Source organism: Entelurus aequoreus, linkage group LG25, assembly GCF_033978785.1.
Source record: "Entelurus aequoreus isolate RoL-2023_Sb linkage group LG25, RoL_Eaeq_v1.1, whole genome shotgun sequence".
NCBI classification, from domain to species: domain Eukaryota; kingdom Metazoa; phylum Chordata; class Actinopteri; order Syngnathiformes; family Syngnathidae; genus Entelurus; species Entelurus aequoreus.
The window spans coordinates 3,524,195-3,542,751 of NC_084755.1; the positions used below are offsets into that span (position 1 = coordinate 3,524,195).

Sequence of the window (18,557 nt, forward strand, 5' to 3'; positions counted from 1 at the left end):
GGAGACGTAGGAAGTCAAGGTGAGGTCGCCGGCTAGCGCGTCTGCTCTCCAACAAAGTCCTCCTGGTTGTGTTGCTGTAGTCCGCTGCTAATACACCGATCCCACCTACAACTGTCTTCTTTGCAGCCTTCATTGTTCATTAAACAAATTGCAAAAGATGTCCAGAATACTGTGGAATTATGAAATGAAAACAGAGCTTTTTGTATAGGATTCTACGGGGTACCATAACTTCCGTTAAACTGACTTTGTCACGCGCATACGTCATCATACCGCGACGTTTCAGCCGGATATTTCCCAGGAAATTTGAAATGTCACTTTATAATTTAACCCGGCCGTATTGGCATGTGTTGCAATGTTAAGATTTCATCATTGATATATAAACTATCAGACTGCGTGGTCGGTAGTAGTGGCTTTCAGTAGGCCTTTAAAATAATTGTAAAGAACATTTTAAATGTGGAAAAATAAATAAATAAAATATATGGACTTTTTCTTTGTGAGTTAAAAAAGTGAGAACCGATGATTTTCTCCGCTGGCCGGGTATGGCTCCGGTGCCCCTTCGGGCTTTTCGCAAATTACAACTCGAAATTGGATTCTCACTTGGGAGTGACGAGTGAAAATTCAAATCACAGTCACGTTTAGCGTAAGGCTACCTAGATGGGCTACTGTCAACAACTCGTGATCTGATTGGCTACCGCAACTGCCTATCAACTGTCTATTCAGCAGAATTCACACAGCGCTGGCAACAAGCTAGCTGGATTCTGATTGGATAAAAGCTCTAACGTAAAAACAAGCAACACTGGAGCCTAATAAGACATGAAGAGAATATGATTAATACTTTATGGAAAGTAGTGTTGTCTCGATACCAAAATTAATTCCATCCTTTTTGGTACTTTTCGGTACTTTTCTAAGTAAAGGGGACCACAAAAAAAAGGCATTATTAGCTTTATTTTAACAAAAAATCTTAGGGTACATGAAACATATGTTTATTATTGCAATTTTGTCCTTAAATAAAATAGTGAACATACTACACAACTTGTCTTTTAGTAGTAAGTAAACAAACAAAGGCTCCTAATTAGTCTGCTGACATATGCAGTAACATATTGTGTCATTTATACACCTATTATTTTGTCAACATTACTAAGGACAAGCTGTAAAAATTGATCATTAATCTACTTGTTCATTTACTGTTGATATCTGTGTCAAGTAAAGGTGGTGACGAACCCCAAGATGCAGAGATGGCAGTCTTGGTGCAGGAAAACATGATTTAATGTCCAAAAAAATGCAGGAAAAACACCAACCAGGAACTAGGAGACAGGAAACCAGGAAAACAGGTGAACAGGAACCAGCAAACAGGAAACAGAAAGCTGCAAACAGCTATCAGCATGCCGCAAACAGTCCGCAGCATACAGCTAGTAGCTTACAATACTCCAGCCCTGACTGGAGGGCGAGGCAGGTCTAAATAGCAGCCGGTTGATTGACACCAGGTGTGGCCAGGTGCCAATCAGCCGCAGCTGAGGGGAAACAGCGCTCAGGGAGACAAGCAGGAAACTGAACAAAAATAAGAGCGCTGACAGGAAATAAAACAAACAGAGGAAAAACTAAAACATAACTAAACTGTCAGTGACAAGCCTGACAATCGGCTCACTTTCTATTTTAACATGTTCTATCTACATATAATAATCACTTATTCTTCTGTTGTTTGGATGCTTTACATTAGTTTTGGATGATACCACACATTTGGGTATCGATCCGATACCAAATAGTTACAGGATCATACATTGGTCATATTCAAAGTGTCCAGGGACATATTTTCTGAGTTTATAAACATAAAATGAATTTAAAAAAAGCAAAAGAAGATGTGATGTCAAAAAATATCGACGTAATCATAGTAGTATCGACCAGATACGTGCCTGTACTTGGTATCATTACAGTGGATGTCAGGTGTAGATCCACCCATGGCGTTTGTTTACATTGTGACGCCGGTGAGCTACGGTGTGTAGTGAAGCATGTTTAGCTATTCCTCATCCTGCAGTGATAATGATACTTATACCTACTCAGTGGCCTAGTGGTTAGAGTGTCCGCCCTGAGATCGGTAGGTTGTGAGTTCAAACCCCGGCCGGGTCATACCAAAGACTATAAAAATGGGAGCCATTACCTCCCTGCTTGGCACTCAGCATCAAGGGTTGGAATTGGGGGTTAAATCACCAAAAATGATTCCCGGGCGTGGCTACGCTGCTGCCCACTGCTCCCCTCACCTCCCAGGGGGTGATCAAGGGGATGGGTCAAATGCAGAGGACAAATTTCACCACACCTAGTGTGTGTGTGACAATCATTGGTACTTTAACTTTAACTTAAGAAACATACTTTATTTGTCGCCACGGAGGCGAGGATTAGTGGTTTAGAAGTAGCTAAAACACTGTGGATGGACGTTAGCCGCTAGCTAGCTAGCCATGTCTTAAAGCACCTCTTCCTGAGGGTTGTTTCAGTGTTATAACTTCATCTTTATCTTTACTTTTTAAGCCAAAATGCGTCCGTTCTCCAGTTTCTGTCTACACAAAGTGTCTGCTTGTAAGTACTCAGTGTGCGTGCGCTGCCGTACATGCTCCTCTGCTCGTAAACCAGCAATGACTCGACGTGGTTGCTGGACCGGTACTTTTCAGAGGCGGTATAGTACTGAATATGATTCATTAGTATCGCGGTCTATACTAATATTGGTATACCGTACAACCCTAATGGAAAGTAGATTAAAATGAACTTTTATGAATTTATGATCATGATTCATGTTAGGGCCAGCACACCATTGTGGGGACCCCATAAATGAAAAAGCTTCCGTCTGTTTCAAACGCTCCTTAATTTGTCTTGAATCTTTAAAGCCAAATGGCTTCCTCGTCACTGAGCGTCAAGACGGTCACAGCTTGAGGCCCACAAAGTGCTCAGCGTGTCTTCCCTCAATTCAAGGAGACTGCGGTACAGGATGGAAAATGTGTCCCGCCAGCGTCTTCATTTGTGGCTCCTTGCAGGGAAACCACTTTTTTTTTTGTATCTGCTTTGAAGGGATCAACCTAAATGGGTTCATCCTTTTCCTCCAACTGTTTCTGTTTAGCTCCGCCATGCGCCCGTTATTTATCACGCAAAGCATTCTGTGCGTCCCACTAATAGTCACACAGGCCTGCGTTTCCAAACACTGTTCACTTGTGCAAACACTTCCACAGTGGGGGAAATGGAAGGTTTGCATTCAACTGTGGCCTTAAGTCCTTGGACGCTGCATTCCAGCTCAAAAAACAACTAAACAATTTATACTAAAAAGGTTAGTTTAGGAGACTGTACAGTCATTTGTTTATTGCCCTGGTAAAATGTCACTGGGAATATACAAAAAAAATGAAGGAAAAACTGTTTTTCACCATTAAAATGTGGAAAGCATAATAATAATAATCCTATCATTATTAATAGTATTAAGAACATTATATAATGTCATGATATTATTATTGTATTATGGCAGGGGTCTGCAACCCAAAATGTTGAACGAGCCATAATACTGTAATAAGTTTTTCTTGTGAAATTGTGACCTTTTTCTTGTGAAATTCCGACAAATTTTTCACAACAAGCTTTTTTTTATATTTGCATAGTATGTATATATTGTAAATACACATCTTTATATATCTAGAAAGGGTGGTCCTAAAGAGGTAGGCATTTTTCTCAGGTCTCAAGAATGTGTGTGTGTGTGTGTGTGTGTGTGTGTGTGTGTGTGTGTGTGTGTGTGTGTGTGTGTGTGTGTGTGTGTGTGTGTGTGTGTGTGTGTGTGTGTGTGCGGCCAACAAAACCCTAAACAATTTATACTAAAAAGGTTAGTTTAGGAGACTGTACAGTAATTTGTTTATTGCCCTGGTAAAATGTCGCTGGGAATATACAAAAAAAAATGAAGGAAAAACTGTTTTTCACCATTAAAATGTGGAAAGCATAATAATATTAATAATCCTATCATTATTAATAGTATTAAGAACGTTATATAATGTCATGATATTATTATTGTATTATGGCAGGGGTCTGCAACCCAAAATGTTGAAAGAGCCATAAAACTGTAATAAGTTTTTCTTGTGAAATTGTGACCTTTTTCTTGTGAAATTCCGACAAATTTTTCACAACAAGCTTTTTTATATTTGCATAGTATGTATATATTATTAATGTTGTAAATACACATCTTTATATATCTAGAAAGGCTGGTCCTAAAGAGGTAGGCATTATTTTCAGGTCTCAAGAAGGTGAGAAATACAAGAATGTGTGTGTGTGTGTCTACGTGCGTGCGTGTGTGTGTGTGTGTGGTGTGTGTGTGTGTGTGTGTGTGTGTGTGTGTGTGTGTGTGTGTGTGTGTGCGGCCAAACCTAAACACTTTATAGTAAAAAGGTTAGTTTAGGAGACTGTACAGTAATTTCTTTATTGCCTTGGTAAAATGTCACTGGGAATATACAAAAAAAAAAATGAAGGAAAAACTGGTTTTCACCATTAAAATGTGGAAATCATAATAATAATACTCCTATCATTATTGATAGTATTAAGAACGTTATATAATGTCATGATATTATTATTGTACTAAGGCAGGGGTCTGCAACCCAAAATGTTGAAAGAGCCATAATACTGCCAAAATTCTAAGTTTTTCTTGTGAAATTGTGACCTTTTTCTTGTGAAATTCCGACAAATTTTTCCCAACAAGCTTTTTTATATTTGCATAGTATGTATATATTATTAATGTTGTAAATACACATCTTTATATATCTAGAAAGGCTGGTCCTAAAGAGGTAGGCATTATTTTCAGGTCTCAAGAAGGTGAGAAATACAAGAATGTGTGTATGTGTGTGTGTGTGTGTGTGCGTGCGTGTGTGTGTGTGTGCGTGTGTGTGTGTGTGTGCGGCCAAAAAAAACCTAAACAATTTATACTAAAAAGGTTAGTTTAGGAGACTGTACAGTCATTTATTGCCCTAGTAAAATGTCACTGGGAATATACAAAAAAAAATAAAGGAAAAACAGTTTTTCACCATTAAAATGTGGAAAGCATAATAATAATAATCCTATCATTATTAATAGTATTAAGAACGTTACATAATGTCATGATATTATTATTGTATTATGGCAGGGGTCTGCAACCCAAAATGTTGAAAGAGCCATAATACTGTAATAAGTTTTTCTTGTGAAATTGTGACCTTTTTCTTGTGAAATTCCGACCAATTTTTCACAACAAGTTGTTTTAATATTTGCATAGTATGTATATATTATTAATGTTGTAAATACACATCTTTATATATCTAGAAAAGGGTGGTCCTAAAGAGGTAGGCTTTTTTCTCAGGTCTCAAGAAGGTAAGAAATACATGTGTGTGTGTGTGTGTGTGTGTGTGTGTGTGTGTGTGTGTGTGTGTGTGTGTGTGTGTGTGTGTGTGTGTGTGTGTGTGTGTGTGTGTGTGTGTGTGTGTGTGTGCGGCCAACAAAACCCTAAACAATTTATACTAAAAAGGTTAGTTTAGGAGACTGTACAGTAATTTGTTTATTGCCCTGGTAAAATGTCGCTGGGAATATACAAAAAAAAATGAAGGAAAAACTGTTTTTCACCATTAAAATGTGGAAATCATAATAATAATAATCCTATTATTATTGATAGTATTAAGAACGTTATATAATGTCATGATATTATTATTGTACTAAGGCAGGGGTCTGCAACCCAAAATGTTGAAAGAGCCATAATACTGTAATAGGTTTTTCTTGTGAAATTGTGACCTTTTTCTTGTGAAATTCCGACAAATTTTTCACAACAAGCTTTTTTAATATTTGCATAGTATGTATATATTATTAATGTTGTAAATACACATCTTTATATATCTAGAAAGGCTGGTCCTAAAGAGGTAGGCATTTTTCTCAGGTCTCAAGAAGGTAAGAAATACAAGAGTGTGTGTGTGTGTGTGTGTGTGTGTGTGTGTGTGTGTGTGTGTGTGTGTGTGTGTGTGTGTGTGTGGTGCGTGTGTGTGTGCAGCTAAAAAAAACTAAACAAAAAAATGAAGGAAAAACTGTTTTTCACCATTAAAATGTGGAAATCATAATAATAATAATCCTATTATTATTGATAGTATTAAGAACGTTATATAATGTCATGATATTATTATTGTATTATGGCAGGGGTCTGCAACCCAAAATGTTGAAAGAGTCATAATACTGCCAAAATTCCAAGTTTTTCTTGTGAAATTGTGACCTTTTTCTTGTGAAATTCCGACCAATTTTTCACAACAAGCTTTTTTTATATTTGCATAGTATGTATATATTATTAATGTTGTAAATACACATCTTTACATATCTAGAAAGGGTGGTCCTAAAGAGGTAGGCATTATTTTCAGGTATCAAGAAGGTAAGAAATACAAGAATGTGTGTGTGTGTGTGTGTGTGTGTGTGTGTGTGTGTGTGTGTGTGTGTGTGTGTGTGTGTGTGTGTGTGTGTGTGCAGCTAAAAAAAACTAATCAAAAAAATGAAGGAAAAACTGTTTTTCACCATTAAAATGTGGAAATGATAATAATAATAATCCTATTATTATTGACAGTATTAAGAACGTTATATAATGTCATGATATTATTATTGTATTATGGCAGGGGTCTGCAACCCAAAATGTTGAAAGAGTCATAATACTGCCAAAATTCCAAGTTTTTCTTGTGAAATTGTGACCTTTTTCTTGTGAAATTCCGACCAATTTTTCACAACAAGCTTTTTTTACATTTGCATAGTATGTATATATTATTAATGTTGTAAATACACATCTTTACATATCTAGAAAGGGTGGTCCTAAAGAGGTAGGCATTATTTTCAGGTATCAAGAAGGTAAGAAATACAAGAATGTGTGTGTGTGTGTGTGTGTGTGTGTGTGTGTGTGTGTGTGTGTGTGCAGCTAAAAAAAACTAATCAAAAAAATGAAGGAAAAACTGTTTTTCACCATTAAAATGTGGAAATGATAATAATAATAATCCTATTATTATTGACAGTATTAAGAACGTTATATAATGTCATGATATTATTATTGTATTATGGCAGGGGTCTGCAACCCAAAATGTTGAAAGAGCCGTAATACTGCCAAAATTCTAAGTTTTTCTTGTGAAACTGTGACCTTTTTCTTGTGAAATTCCGACCAATTTTTCACAACAAGTTTTTTTAATATTTGCATAGTATGTATATATTATTAATGTTGTAAATACACATCTTTATATATCTAGAAAGGGTGGTCCTAAAGAGGTAGGCATTGTTCTCAGGTCTCAAGAAGGTAAGAAATACAAGAATGTGTGTGTGTGTGAGAGTGTGTGCGTGTGTGTGTGTGTGTGTGTGTGTGTGTATGCAGCTAAAAAAAACTAATAAAAAAAATGAAGGAAAAACTGTTTTTCACCATTAAAATGTGGAAATCATAATAATAATAATCCTATTATTATTGATAGTATTAAGAACGTTAAATAATGTCATGATATTATTATTGTATTATGGCAGGGGTCTGCAACCCAAAATGTTGAAAGAGCCATAATACTGCCAAAATTCTAAGTTTTTCTTGTGAAACTGTGACCTTTTTCTTGTGAAATTCCGACAAATTTTTCACAACAAGTTTTTTAAATATTTGCATAGTATGTATATATTATTAATGTTGTAAATACACATCTTTATATATCTAGAAAGGCTGGTCCTAAAGAGGTAGGCATTTTTCTCAGGTCTCAAGAAGGTAAGAAATACAAGAATGTGTGTGTGTGTGTGTGTGTGTGTGTGTGTGTGTGTGTGTGTGTGTGTGTGTGTGTGTGTGTGTGTGTGTGTGTGTGCAGCTAAAAAAAACTAAACAAAAAAATGAAGGAAAAACTGTTTTTCACCATTAAAATGTGGAAATCATAATAATAATAATCCTATTATTATTGACAGTATTAAGAACGTTATATAATGTCATGATATTATTATTGTACTAAGGCAGGGGTCTGCAACCCAAAATGTTGAAAGAGCCATAATACTGCCAAAATTCTAAGTTTTTCTTGTGAAATTGTGACCTTTTTCTTGAGAAATTCCGACAAATTTTTCACGTTAGCATAGTATGTATATATTATTAATGTTGTAAATACACATCTTTATATATCTAGAAAGGCTGGTCGTAAAGAGGTAGGCATTATTTTCAGGTCTCAAGAAGGTAAGAAATACAAGAATGTGTGTGTGTGTGTGTGTGTGTGTGTGCAGCTAAAAAAAAACTAATCAAAAAAATGAAGGAAAAACTGTTTTTCACCATTAAAATGTGGAAATCATAATAATAATAATCCTATTATTAATAGTATTAAAAACGTTATATAATGTCATGATATTATTATTGTATTATGGCAGGGGTCTGCAACCCAAAATGTTGAAAGAGCCATAATACTGTAATAAGTTTTTCTTGTGAAATTGTGACCTTTTTCTTGTGAAATTCCGACAAATTTTTCACAACAAGCTTTTTTTATGTTTGCATAGTTTGTATATATTATTAATGTTGTAAATACACATCTTTATATATCTAGAAAGGGTGGTCCTAAAGAGGTAGGCTTTTTATCGGAGGTAACAAATACAAGAATGTGTGTGTGTGTGTGTACGTGCGTGTGTGTGTGTTTGTGTGTGTGTGTGTGTGCGGCCCAAAAAAACCTAAACAATTTATACTAAAAAGGTTAGTTTAGGAGACTGTACAGTAAAACTGTACACTGCAAAAACTGAAATCTAAGTAAGATGAAATATCTCAAATAAGGGTGATATTTGCTTATTTTCTGTCTGATAAGATCATTCTTCTCACTAAGCAGATTTTATGTTAGAGTGTTTTACTTGTTTTAAGTGTTTTGGTCCTAAATGATGTCAGTAAGATATTACAGCTTGTTGCTGAGATGTTATGACCTATATTGAGTAAAACATGCTTGAAACTAGAATATCAACTGTTGCAAAGCTGTGTCATCAACACTCACAAGTATAAAACTACTTTTTTAAAGTCATCATTTCTTATTTCAAGCATGAAAGAGACAATTGTATCTCATAATTAAAACAGATGACAGCCAAATGGACTTTGCTGTTTTATTTTCAATGAAACAATAGAAAACACGTACTCGTATAGTAGTACAGTTGGCACAGTACAGTAAACTGATATTTAAACATTTAACATGTGACATTTCTAACAATGTTGAACAGAAATAGTTCATGCACATTCAGATAAATTCTTCAAAATTACAATGAAAAATTTTTTGGCCGGGGGCCGGGCTGTATATATGCGCACTAATTGACTGAAAGAGCACGCACTTGGCGCGATGATGTCATGTTATCCATGGAAAAATGCATTTTTAGACAATATGATTTGCCTGAGCGTTGCCATTTTGCCTTTCCATTAAGAACAATAAACTAGTTTTTAGTATAAGTTTGCTGGTTTCAAGAAATGTAATGCCGAGCGCATATCGTTATGTCAAGATAATGGCACTAGCATTTACTTCATTTAAGAACATTTTTCAACATATTGAGCAAAAAGGTCTCTTTTTTTTTCTACCAAGAAAAGTGCACTTGTTTTTAGTGAGAATATACTTATTTTAAGGTATTTTGGGGTTCATTGAAGTTAGCTAATTTTTACTTGTTTTGGAAAGTCTTGACAAGCCAAATTTTCTTGTTCTATTGGCAGATAATTTTGCTGAGTTCAAATAAAATACCCCTCATTTTTGTATTTTTTTTTTCCTTGTTTTTGAACACTGACTTCTTGCAGTGTACACATTCATCAGCTTTTTGCTTGCATGGTTGTGTAAAGTCATAGTTGTTATGACGGCATCTGTGGAAAGGCGCACTTGTTGAACATATTCTCTGCTTCAAGTCCATTGAAAGCGTCCGTTAATGTAAAATCAAAGAGAATACTGAAGTTGGATGACAGCGTCATTAAATAATCCTCATGGTGTCATTTCATTCCCGCCATGAGTCGCACACGTGCTCTCGTTGTTGTTGCCATTGTTGTGTATTTACATTTTTTTTTACACAACACACCTCAATCATTCCTCCAGCTGCTCTCATCCGTGACCGCCATTGCATTTCTCACATCATTAGCAGGCTTCTGTGACAACCACAAATCGCCCCGAAAGTCGTGCGGTTCCGTGAAACCCGATCGGCGCTAACTTTTTCCGCAGATGCCATTTATTCTCGCTTAATGCCCGCCGCGGGCTGGCATACAGTGGAGAGCATTATCAGCCCGGGCCGGCAGTGGACGAGCACAGGCCCCGACCGCTTATGAGTTTTTGGTCGGGCCCGCTTAAAAAAAAACTGATGCCAGACTCATAAAGCAGAGGGCGAAATGTGACATGGACTGCAATTAGAGAGGGCGGGGGGGCGGGGGGCGGGGGGGGGGGGGGGCACACACACACGCGCACACACACACAGTCACTGACATCAGTTAATGTAAAACAGCGTTAGGAACAAGACTGGTAAGCATAATTAATTGATCAAAATAAACACACAATAGGAGTGTTCATTGATTTAAAGGCCTACTGAAAGCCACTACTAGCGACCACGCAGTCTGATAGTTTATATATCAATGATGAAATCTTAACATTGCAACACATGCCAATACGGCCGGGTTAACGTATAAAGTCACATTTTAAATTTCCCGCCACACTTCCGGTTGAAAACGTCTATGTATGATGACGTATGCGCGTGACGTCACTAGTTAAACGGAAGTATTGGTACCCCATTGAAAACAATACAAAATAGCTCTGTTTTCATCTCAAAATTCCACAGTATTCTGGACATCTGTGTTGGTGAATCTTTTGCAATTTGTTTAATGAACAATGAAGACTGCAAAGAAGAAAGTTGTAGGGGGGATCGGTGTATTAGCGGCTGGCTGCAGCAACACAACCAGGAGGACTTTGACTTGGATAGCAGACACGCTAGCCGACGCTAGCCGACGCTAGCCGCCGACCGCACAGATGATCGGGTGAAGTTCTTCGTCCTTCCGTCGATTGCTGGAACGCAGGTGAGCACGGGTGTTGATGAGCAGATGAGGGCTAGCTGGCGTAGGTGGAGCGCTAATGTTTTTATCATAGCTCTGTGAGGTCCAGTTGCTAAGATAGCTTCAATGGCGTCGTTAGCAACAGCATTGTTAAGCTTCGCCAAGCTGGGAATTATTAACCGTGTGGTTACATGTCCATGGTTTAATAGTATTGTTGATCTTCTGTCTATCCTTCCAGTCAGGGGTTTATTTATATTGTTTCTATCTGCATTTGAGCCAGATGCTATCACGTTAGCTCAGTAGCTAAAGAGCTTCGCCGATGTATTGTCGTGGGGATAAAAGTCACTGTCGTGTTCTCGACTCTCATTTTCAAGAGGATATAGTATCCGAGGTGGTTTAAAATACAAATCCGTGATCCACAATAGAAAAAGGAGAAAGTGTGGAATCCAATGAGTCCTTGTACCTAAGTTATGGTCAGAGCGAAAAAAAGATACGTCCTGCACTGCACTCTAGTCCTTCACTCCCACTTTCCTCATCCACGAATCTTTCTTCCTCGCTCAAATTAATGGGGTAATTGTCGCTTTCTCGGTCCGAATCTCTCTCGCTGCATTGTAAACGATGGGAAAATATGAGGAGTCCTTCCTCCGGTGACGTCACGCTACTTCCGGTATAGGCAAGGCTTTTTTTTTTATCAGCGACCAAAAGTTGCGACCTTTATCGTCGTTGTTCTCTACTAAATCCTTTCAGCAAAAATATGGCAATATCGCGAAATGATCAAGTATGACACAGAATGGATCTGCTATCCCCGTTTAAATAAAAACAATTCATTTCAGTAGGCCTTTAAAGAAGGCATTCGACAGTATAGATCAGTGTTTTTCTACCTTTTTTGAGCCAAGGCACATTTTTTGCATTGAAAAAGGAGGCACACCACCAGCAGAAATCATTAAAAAAAACGAAACACAGTGTTACTGTTCAAAACATGTGTAATGTTACAGTGGCCAACAATATTAAATATGCTTGTTAAATAAAACCTCTGCTTTGTTTTTAATTAAGACTTAAGGCTACTATGCTACTGTGTTTTAATGTCGGTTATTATGGTGGTACTTAGTTTTTTTTGAGGTGGTACTACGTTTTGAGAACCACCGCTCGACAGCAGTGTTTTTCAACCTTTTTTGAGCCGAGGGGCATTTTTTTATTGAAAAAAAATGCCACCAGCAGAAATCATTAAAAAAACTAAACTCAGTTGACAGTAAAAAGTCGTTGTCGCAATTGTTGGATATGACTTTAAACCATAACCAAGCATGCATCAATATAGCTCTTGTCTCAAAGTAGGTGTACTGTCACCACCTGTCACATCACACCCTGACTTATTTGGACTTTTTGGCTGTTTTCTTGTGTGTGGTGTTTTACTTCTTGTCTTGTGCTCCTATTTTGGTGGCTTTTTCTCTTTTTTTGGTATTTCCAAAATAGGGTACCTTGATTCTAATTTACATTGGCTTTTGCCACATGCATGCTACTGATTAGCATTAGCGATTTTACATGGCGATTTTAAAACCTCCAAATTTTGGTAACGAAAACTGCAACTGAGATGCATGTTACAATCAAACAATAAGTACAATTCTTATGTTGCAGGTCCCAGGTAGCCAAGACAAGCAGTCAGATAATAATGTCCTGTTATACAGGAGGAAAAATCACACAGAACGTTTCAGATGTTTACAGACTGGTCGCTCTCATCAGAATTTATCAACAGAAATTAGAAATCCACAATTCACTTCATTTCCCATATATTTTGTCACTTTGTATTATCATGTCAATGTACTTTACTTCATCTTCACCTCTATGTTCATCAAAACACTCAATAAACTATCATTAAACCGTTACTGTATCACTGGAGTTATAATTACCGTAACAATACTGTATGCCTTTGCCATATATTTTTTACATATCCACATCATCACTCCAAAACATACAATATAGTGCCCAAATAGACATTATTTCACTGTCTTGTCTTTCTCAGGAATATTCACCTTTAACTTAATGCACAATTTAGCAACATTCATTTAAATACTTTACTTTTCTTCATATTCTTCTTCTTATAATAGCAGCTTTAAGTTACTGTATTTGAAATGTTCATTGACCATTCCTGAGAGCTTAACTTATATAACCATGTCTAAACACAACAAAATAGCACGTAAAACCTCTTTCAGAACACACACATTACACAAATATACATTATAAAATCAATAAGAAAATGGGAGCTCTAATTTGGGAGTCTGAATTAGGATCAGAAGTTCCTATACAAACATTGCGCACTCACGTCGCCATTTTGTATTGATTACTGCAGCTGTGCACTGGATTCATTCACAAATACAAACTACAACTCACAAACACTTCAGAGTTAGGCTCCACCATCAGAATGTGTACTTAAACTTATAAAGATCACATGGATATTATTCAGTGAGTTGATTCACCAAAACTAACCTGTTGTACAGGAGGAAAAATCACACAGAACGTTCCAGATGTTTACAGACTGGTCGCTCTCATCAGAATGACGAGACACTTCCGGTCTGCAGGTGATAGCATTCAATTGGGAAGAAACGCCCTACTGCCCCCTACTGACCAATTTGAATAGTGATAAATGTGGAATGACAGCTCCAAAAACGAATTCAAACCACAAAATAAAATAAATAAATCAACACAAAAATGTGACACATTATGGGTGGGTCACACGCTCCCCGACAAATTCAAAACAAAATACTCTTTTGAATATACTTTTTTTTCAAATCAAAACTTGTATGTTAGTATGCAAAGGAAGGGACAATGTATGGCATCATGACAGTGTATGGCAGTGTTGGGTATAGTGTGGGATAACGTGGGTAATGTGGTGTTGGGCCTGACTGTATTCCCCATGCTGGCAATGTCTGTGGCCCACAAAGTCCAATATTGTTGACTGACCCAATTGACTGGTAAGATGGCTGACCAAGAGACTCGTAAGTCAGTGTCCTGGGTGGTCTCCTGTCTCGCACTGGTCTCCTGACTGAACCACACTGAGGGGAAGTAGAACTGTCCTGGTTAGTGTCATACCTGGCTTGGCAATGTTCATTTTCAGCATTCTGTTCATATTCGTGTTCACTGTATTGTTTTTGCTCCATCAGTTCAGGTTCCTCTGCTGTAAAGCTAGGAGGCTGTCTGTGCTCTCCTGCTTGTGTGGTCAGCCTTGCTTGTTCATGTAAGGATGGAGAAGTAACAGGGTTTCTTTGAGGCACATGGGTGGTTGTTATAATTGGCCTTTGTGACTCGGCTGGCCTTGATACTCTGAGCCAGTACTGTGGTCTTGGGCCATCTTCATCAGAGTCAGATGAAGCACTGCTTTGGAACGTCTCTCTCTCTGCATTCCTTTCAACTTGACTCCTATTCCTTTGTCTCTCTTTAGTCGATGCTTGGTTCTTTGACTGTTCAGCCACACTCACAGGTAAGTCATTTACAAGGTGGGGGAGATTCCTATGTAAAGTACGGACTTTGCCACCACCTGTCTCTGGAGACACTTTGTAAACAGGGCTGTCATTTATTTGTTCTTTAACAATGTTTACCATTTGTTCCCAGTAGGACCTGAGCTTTCCTGGGCCTCCTCTCTCACTCATGTTGCGAACTAAAACCCTGTCACCAGGTTGTAGAACAATCCCCTTCACATGAAGGTCATATCGTCTATTGCCTCGTGCACTGGACTGCTGACTGTTCTCAGATGCAATGCGGTAGGCCTCTTTCATTCTCACAGCCCATTTGTCGGCGTACCCTTGGGGTGTTTCACCTACAGTGCAAAGACTTTGTGGGGCGCAACATAAGCCTAGACTGGCACATACAGCTTAATAGCAGTGACTACATCCCATCAAGGCAAAACACTGCTGCCATCTAATGTCTTAGAATTGCAACTGCAATATCAATCATTCAACCAATCAATGTTTACTGATTCAGCCCTAAATCACGAGTGTCTCAAAGGGCTGCACAAGCCACAACGACATCCTCGGCTCAAATCCCACATCAGAGATCTGAGCCGATGTACTTGCAAATGAGTACAATACTCCTAAATGTTATAGGAAAACAATATATAACAACTGGACAGTGCAGTTATCATAATCAGCTCATTTTTAAATGTTACATTCAAAAAATAGATTTTATTATTAAACAATTAAAAATTAATAGCCACAAAAGTGCTGAAAATTGGTACTGTTGAGTACCGATATCGATTCAAATGTATCGTGTTGGTACTTGTTTTTACTTAACTTTTACTACCTTGTTGTGTCTTATTTTCATTGAACGTCGACAAGACCAAGGAGATCATCGTCGACTTCAGGAGGCACCAGTCCGGCCACGCTCCACTCTTCATCAACGGCACAGCAGTGGAGATGGTAAGCAGCACCGAGTTCCTGGGGGTACAGATAACTGACAATATGACCTGGTTCCGGTGTGTAGGGACCAGCTCTTGTAAAAAGAGCTCCCTCCCCCCGTTCTCAGCACATTCTACAGAGGCACTATAGAGAGCCTACTGACCAACTGCATCTCTGTCTGGACTGGAGTGCGCAGTGCCTCAGACTGGAAGTCTCTGCAGAGAGTGGTGAGGACGACGGAAAAGATAATCAGGACTCCTCTTCCTCCTACCTGGAAAATCGCAAAAAGCCGCTGCCTGACCAGGGCTCAGAAAATCTGCAGAGACTCCTCCCCCATCCCCACCAAGGACTGTTTTCACTGCCGGACACTAGAAAGAGATTCCGCAGCCTCCGTAGCAGAACCTCCAGGTTCTGTAACAGCTTCTTCCTTCAGGCCGTAAGACTCTTGAACACATCATAATAATCCCCTCCAAAAATGGATTAACTAGCTGGAATATAAAGACAATATAACAAACATCCATATGCAAAAGTGCAATATATTTATCTGTACAGTAATCCATACTTGCCAACCCTCCCGAATTTTCCAGGAGACTCCCGAATTTCAGTGCCTCTCCGGAAAATCTCCCGGGACAACCATCCTCCCGATTTAAGGCATGCCCCCTACAGGTCCGTGCGGACCTGAGTGAGGACAGCCTGTCGTCACGTCCGTTTGGCCAACCAAAAAGTGTTCTGTGGTTACTTTTTGGTTGGCCAACGGTTTACGTATTATTGCGAACTCTGACGGCAAGTGTGGGAGTCGGTTCTGAAGTATGAAGTAAAGAGATGTAACTTCATCAACTCGTCTGGTTTTTGACTCCAACCAAGAATATTACACTGCCCATACCTATGCTCCTTCAAAGGCTGTGCTACTGGCTGCAAAGCATTGCACTTTCAAATACAACAATGAGTAGAGAGGAGTGTTATGTGTGTATATGTGTAAATAAATGAACACTGAAATTCAAGTATTTATTTTATTTATATGTGAATATATATATATATATATATATATATATATATATATATATATATATATATATATATATAATAAAATACATATATATATAGCTAGAATTCACTGAAAGTCAAGTATTTATTTTATTTATATATGTATATATATATATATAAGAAATACTAGAATTTCAGTGAATTCTAGCTATAAATATACTCCTCCCCCCTTAACCCCGCCCCCCGGCCCCGCCCACCTCAACCCCCCCCCCCCCCCCCCCCCCCCAAATCTCCCGAATTTGGAGGTCTCAAGGTTGGCAAGTATGCAGTAATCTATTTATTTATATCTGCACCGTATTGCTCTGTTATCCTGCACTACAACCAGCTAATGCAACACAATTTGGTTCTTATCTGTACTGTAAAGTTCAAATTTGAATGACAATAAAAGGAAGTCTAAGTGTATTTTATACGTACTTTAATACCACATGCTGGCGCTGTGACTTGCTGTGTGAAAGTGCCCACGGTTACAGCATAATTCCGCTTTGATGGGTGATGTGTGAAATGCTCCGTACAACTCTGATGCCACACCTGGAGGTCGACCTGTGAATTTGCGAGTTCCTGCAGTACAATATACAACATATATTTTTATGCCGATGATTGCCAGATTTGTTTTCCCATGGCACAAAATAACACTGTTCAACATCTTACTGACTGCCTGCACGACATTAAAGCCTGGCTTTCAGCTAACTTCCTGAGGCTAAATGAAAACAAAACAGAAGTTATGTTGTTCGGTCCAAGTCGCTCTCCCTCCCCCAACGTTGACCTCGGCACTCTGACCCCGTATCTCAGCGACTGTGTCACAAACCTGGGGGTAAAGTTTGACTCAGATTTTGAATTCGAAAAACAGATCAGCAGCGTCGTTCAAAAAAGCTTTTATCAATTACGCCAAATAGCAAAAGTGAAACCGCTTCTATCAGGACATGATCTCGAGAAATTAATCCACACCTTTATCTCAAATCGTTTAGACTACTGCAATGCCCTGTATGTAGGCATTAGCCAGGCCTCCCTCGCCCGCCTGCAGCTCGTGTAAAACTCTGCTGCTCGTCTGCTAACACAGACCCGCACACGTGAGCACATCACCCCTATATTAGCGTCCCTTCACTGGCTCCCTGTGCGTTACAGAATCAACTTTAAACTCCTTTTATTTGTTTTGAAATGTCTAAACAACCTCGCGCCAACATATCTCTCCGACCTCCTTCAGCCTTGCTGCCCCACCCGATCCCTAAGATCAGCCGATCAGCTGCTGCTGACGGTCCCGGACACAAGGCTGAAGCTTAGAGGTGACAGAGCTTTCGCCGCTGCTGCTCCCAAGCTCTGGTACGACCTACCTCTGAGTGTTAGACAAGCCTCCTCTCTTCCTGTTTTTAAATCTCTCTTAAAAACATACTTTTATTCCATGGCTTTTAACACTGAGTGATACCCATCCTGCAATGGCGCCCCATAATACACCTGCTGTGAACCTGTTTTTATGTTTTATTTATTTTATTTATTTACTTTTTATCGTGTTCTGTTTGTGTTGTGTTGTGTTTGCTCGGTACTCGTATTATCTTTTAACCTGCCCATTGTACAGCACTTTGGCTACCCCTGTTGTAAATTTTAAATGTGCTTTATAAATAAAGTTGATTTGATTTGATTTGAATATGTGGCGGACAGAGGCGGGATAGCGCCTGCGTGAAAGGGTATTCTGCGACTCTCGGACGTGAGCGTTGAGCTTTAGACATCCAAGACTTTTTCTGTCCATGATTTTATGATTAAAGGCAATGCTGCACAAAGGACTGGGATTTTTTTTTTTTTTTTTTGAGGCGGCCTCATCAAGCGACAGAGCGCATGAGTCACACAGACAACAAGACTGCGAACCCTTGATGGAAGACAAATGGTTTGAATTCAAGGAACAGTTAGGTCTGTCATTCTTTTAAGAAATGAACACTGGCAGATGTCGTGTGAGATATAACTGTAACTTTACAACGCAGAGAATGAATTGACACAACTTTTATATGCTTCAAATCTATAACGTACGACACATTTCCTTCTGTAATGAAAAATAAAATCCAGTCATGTTAATACTGTTGAAAAACAAATAGTGGTTCATAATTACAGAGTAAGGCTCGTTTCCCCTTTGTCTTGTTCCTTGCCTTGGCGTGTGATAA

General features: G+C 38.6%; 1 long non-coding RNA gene and 1 pseudogene across 1 annotated transcript in view; both read right to left on the bottom strand.

Moving 5' to 3' along the window:
- The window catches only part of LOC133642689 (uncharacterized), a 31,570-nt gene extending 18,050 nt beyond the window's left edge, over positions 1-13,520 (bottom strand). The window contains exon 1 of the long non-coding RNA XR_009824580.1: positions 13,463-13,520. This is a non-coding gene — a long non-coding RNA (uncharacterized LOC133642689). The remainder of the gene's footprint in view (positions 1-13,462) is intronic.
- A 4,919-nt stretch (positions 13,521-18,439) lies between these two features.
- Positions 18,440-18,557, bottom strand: part of LOC133642761 (heparan sulfate glucosamine 3-O-sulfotransferase 6-like) — a 46,220-nt pseudogene continuing 46,102 nt past the window's right edge.